Genomic DNA, 5,503 nt, shown 5'->3' on the forward strand with positions numbered 1-5,503 from the left:
GAAAGATGCCTAATGCTTTATTCTTTGAAATATGACCACTTTTCTTGCTTCTTAGCACATGAACAGATCTGAGATAAGACTGACTAGAGATATACTCTTAATAATCAGAGTTCTGAAGTTGCAGATTAGGCTGGTGATATGAAGTAATGAGTTTTAAAGCATAAATTGTGCAATGTTCTGCTAGAAATGCACTGTTGATTCATAAGTGCAGAGAAAGAGGTGGTATGATCCTTTTGTTAATGCAGGAGAGATTTAGTTAAGAGGATTATGCTTAATGTTACAAGCTGATTCTCTCTCTACAAGGCTTTCCAGGTATTGGTTGTGGTTTTCAGAGGAACCTGGAACTGCTAGCTGCACAACTCCATTGCGAGTCGGTGCAAACCTGTTCTCCAAGTCCTTTTAGGCTGTTTCAAAAATCCTAATTGGCTTCCTCCATACTCCAACACCTGCCTGATTTTTAATCATTGCTTCTGGTAGAGGAAGCTTGCTTCTCAGGTCTCTGAAGGAGCTATAGATGCATAATAGTGTTAGATTGATCTCAGAGTTTAAAATTCAAAAGTATGTCAAAGTGAGGATACTGAAGAGAAGATTTAGGAGTTTGAGCTGAGAGCACTCCTCTATGAACACTTCAGATGCCATAGGAATCAGAACTTCCACTCCACTATCTCAGCTAGCCCATTACTCTCTAAGGACCTAAGGCTAGGGAAACTACATAGGATTGTAATGTTTGGACTAAAAAGGAAAAGATAATTCAAAGCAGCTGCAATTGCCATGATTACCTGATTCTTTTCTGTGGATAGCTCTCTCTCTCTTTCTGCACTTTGCTTCCCATCCAATAAGCAAATCAGAACTAGAAATAAAACTGGGACTACTTTCTAAAACCAGAGGATCCCACTTAAATAAAGGTTGTGCAAGCAGATAAACATGGGGTGTGCAAGCAGAAAGATATAAACCTATCTGAATGCATACCCCTTATCTAATCTTATGAAAAATGCCAATCTATCTCTCCATGTACCCTGTATCTGTTAAAACTCCTCATTCTTCTGATCTGTTTGCACAGACTCTCTGCCCGTGACTCATACATATGTGATGCCCTATATCAAATAGTTACAGCAACATTATTTGAATTAGCAACAACATCACCATCATCTTCATTATATTTTCCTTTATTTGTGTCAGGTTTTTACTAGCCTGGTTTAGATTATAAATATCACATTGAGCAAACATTCCCAACTGGTAGTTACTTACTTTGTTCTTACATCTGTAGGGTTAGTAAAACAACATAGCTTAGCTTATGTGGGAATCAGACAAATATTATTTCTTTTCATATTTTACTTGGAAATCCCTTTATTTGGTGTTGATATGCTGAATATGATACTGCAAAGAGGATGTTGACAATGGGCATGACTATGGGCATCTCATCTAAACCCTATGAACTCTAATGGTGCAAGGAATCTCTTCCCTACATGGAAAAAATAAATAATACAAGGTGAATTTCCTTTCTTATGACTTGTCATCTGCAAACCTGATTCCTCATCCATTCAGGGACAAGAGAAATTTGATCTCATGTTGAGTTTGAAAAGCTGTCATTCCAAAAGGAAATGAAATGCACCTGATAAAGGTGTAAACTGCTTCACCCTCAGAAAGTGGCTCAATGTCATTTTGTGTCAAAACACTGTATATGAGAATTGTCTCCTGAGCACAGAGCCTAGGATTTTAAAGGTATATGGGGGACTTTTATGTATACCCAACTCTTCCTGATTCCTTGTTCAATTCTAGTCACTCAGGATTATCAAAATATGTTAAGTGCACCAGTTGAGTCGACTTTTCTTTGAATTTGTATTCCTAATAAGCTTTTACGTTTTTCTACATGCTCACCTGCCTTAATGATTGCTAGACAGACCGAAAGTTTGGATAATAAAAATCTGTTGGATTTCAAGGGATCAAGTTCAACAGATGGGTTTTGTTAGACAAAATGGTGTGCAGTTGCAAAGTCAAGGAGTTTTTGCTGAAATTGTCCTACCTTTAACCTCTGATTCTATTCTATGGATGCCATCAGTGCTGGTGTTCTTCCTGGGTGGCAAAATTAGGAAGAATAACATGGGTCTAGATCTAATTCTTTGACTGTCTATACTGATGCCTCTCCCAGTGGAAATTTTGGCAGCAGAGAGAAGACGCCACTAAGGTGCCACACTGCATGCACACCCAAGCACTGCTGGCAATTTCATACAGCTCTGCCCAGCAGCTGTCTCACCAGATCATGAATTAGACCACTGGGAGTACATTGTATTTAGGGGGCAGATCTGGTAAACTAGATACCAGCATGGGACTTGGGCAGAAGTTACTGATGTAAGTAAAAAAAAACAAAAAAAAATTAATATCCTCTTTCCAGGAACCATACAATCTCACATGTCCAAATTATTCAGCATTCATATTTAGGCTTTCATATATACCCTAAACTTCAGCAGTCTAGGTGCCCAAGTGGAACTCTCTGCAAACCACAATGGTGATGGTTTGTTTCCTAAGAACACATATGTCCATAGTGATTCTTGATTATTAGGTATGAACTGGGAACACCTAACACATATCAGGAACACTGAATTGAACGTGTAGAGGAGCAGCAACTGAAATGTAGTCACTTTCACTTAAAAAAAAATACAAATGGGAAAGAGCAGGTGGCAAATACTTTTTGTCAACTACCTAGTTGTTGGAATATTCATACCCAAAGAGGAACACCTGAGTTATAGGCCTGATAGCCTCTGGGGTTCAAACTCACTCTGACCCTAGTTCTCAGGGTATGGGCTGGGTTGGAAGCACTTTATACCCCTCCCACCTTAAATTAAGCCAACATGCTTATAAGAATACAGGAATTATGGAACTAGAAAGAGGCAAAGAAGCTGTGGCCTACAGATTGGTACTCTGAGGCAAAGAGGGGAGGGGAAATTCTAGATTGTGATCCCTGCTCTCAGGGTTATTTCTGATATTTGTCCTAGTCATCCATACTTTGTTATATGACTGCTTAGGCCTCTTACTAATCTAAAGCCCCCCCACACATGTAAACTGCTTATGTCACTGTATATGCAACCTACTGGTTGTTCTCTCCTTTTGCCTTTCCATGCTCTATTATGCTTGGAGTTGTGACCTGGGAAAATTGTGAGGTCAAAGAAAAAGTACATAAAGTCAATCTGATAGAGGCAGAAAGGGACTGGAAGCTGGAGATGCACATTTCTACAAACTGAATTGTATTCAAAACCCAACTTGGAGAGATGTATGTATGTATGTATGTCCCTTCAAAAGTCATAAACTGAAATCCAGAAAGTAACTTAGAGTGGCATTCTGTTCCCTTCCTGGTAATCTAAATGGCCATTTTTTGGTTTTCTATGTCACATTTTTTGAGTTGATGCCCAGTGCACCCAGCTGGCCCATCCCACATCCATCCTGACACTCCCCATCCCCCTACTGGGATGGGGATTCTGGCAGTCCTCCAGACTTTGCTGCCCTGGTAATCCTGGATTTCTCTGCTGGGATGCAGTTCTATGTGGACGCAATTGACATGGGGATCACATCTGGATTTCAGAAAAATGATGAGGTTAGAAGGATCCTGCAAACTAAATTTCCTTAATGCCATTTCGGATCTGCCAGAACTGAGCAGCCCTTTTGCTGGGAGGACGACCACTGTGACTTCTCTATGTCCTTTTAAGCTGCTGTCACAGCTGATCACTTCTAGACAGCATCTGATGCCTTTCCTCTGTAATGCTACTTCACTGTCCAAATTACAGCTCAGGCTGGCCTTAAGTAGGAGGATCCATAGGAGGAGGATTCCCCACAGGCCTAGTATTTTCATTTTTAAAGGAAGGGAAAAGTGAGGGAGAGAGTGGCCCAACTGGTGTGTATATCAGGTAGCCTACAAGAAGGTGGCTGATGCCTTAATCTGCCTCAACATCAGATACAGGCACAAGTAAGCCTGCCCGATGTGTATTTACCAACAGCTGAAGCCGTTCCTTCTTGCTAGTCCAGAAGGGTTGCCGGCAGAGAGAAGAGAACTGTCTTGCCCAATCCCCTGGCTGTTTCTCCTCTGTCTGTGAATCATGGGAGCAGAGAAATCCTGTTGAACCCTATTGGGATAAGGCTGGTTTTCATGGTTAACCCTACCCTGTTAATATGTGACCCTGTGGTTTGGTGCACTGTTAGTTTTGGTTTGGGGCTGGAGGACTGCCACCCCCCCCACTTGCTTACCACCCAGCCTCTCTCCATCCTGGGCTTTGGCAAGGATTTCTTCCAGAGCCTAATTCCTGGTTTCCCTAAGTGCCCCATCAACCCTATAATGGCAGAAGACACCCTTCTCTGTCTTACTTCCATCAGATACCCATGTACCGGGGCAAACTTATTCCATCACAGGTGAAAATAGAATCTAAAAGCCACGTAAGCAGTGGTGACGCATAGGGTGTACATGGGGGTGCACGACTGCTGTGCATGACTGGCTGTGCTCACTGTTTAGGTGATCAAAGCGGGGACGTTTTTCTAAACTGTCTAAGGGATATGGATGCATTAGTGCATTAGCATTAGTGAAAATTTTAGATACCCAAATCTCTTCTCTATAATATCCTATTCACCTCATAGTTTTAAGAGTCGCAGAAACTAGACTTACAGTGGTCTGCTTCAGTGAGTAGAAGCACTTCTCTTCTATCTGTCAGACCAGAACCTAGAAGGTCTGACTTCCAGACCCCATCCTACCTGGGCATATCTCACAATCTTCTTTTTGAATGGGAAATGGAACACATTTTGGTACACATTATCACACCTATGCTAATGATTAGACTCAATTCCTTTCCCGTAGTTGGGAAGGGAACTCAAGAGTTGGCAAGCCTTAAGCTCTAATAGTAGGGATTACAGAAATGTGGTGGGATTCATCCCATGACTGGGCAGTTAGCATTAGGGGCTATAGGCTCTACAGGCGGGATAGAGAAGGAAAGAAGGGAGGAGGTGTGGCACTCTGTCAAAGAGCAATACACATCCTCTGCCAGCAAAATGAGGTTGGAGGAGGGGCAAGCTGAAGTGCTTTGGGTCAAGATACAAGGGGGTCATGCGGAGAGGAATTTAACAGTGGGGGTCTACTACAGACCCCCCAACCAAGGGGAGGAGCTGGACCAGGAATTTTTCGGGCCAGCTTGCAGAGGCACTTAAAGCAAGGGATGCAGTTGTCATGGGTGATCTAAATTACCCCAACATCTGCTGGGAGGAGCAGTCAGCCAGGTCGGACCGATCCAGGAGGTTCCTGGCCGAGATACAGGACCTCCACTTAACCCAGGAGGTGCACAGTTTCACCAGAGGAAATGCCCTGTTGGACCTGGTCCTGGCCACAGGCGATGATTTGGTAAGGGGGCTCCAGATCCTTGACCACCTGGGTGATAGCGATCATCGCTTGCTGGAATTCATCATCCAGCGCAGGGTGACAAGGGCCTGCAGCAAGGCGGCGTGTGGGCCGGCTCCCGGTCCCGTCCTT

Source organism: Alligator sinensis, unplaced genomic scaffold, assembly GCF_000455745.1.
Source record: "Alligator sinensis unplaced genomic scaffold, ASM45574v1 scaffold1485_1, whole genome shotgun sequence".
NCBI lineage: Eukaryota > Metazoa > Chordata > Crocodylia > Alligatoridae > Alligator > Alligator sinensis.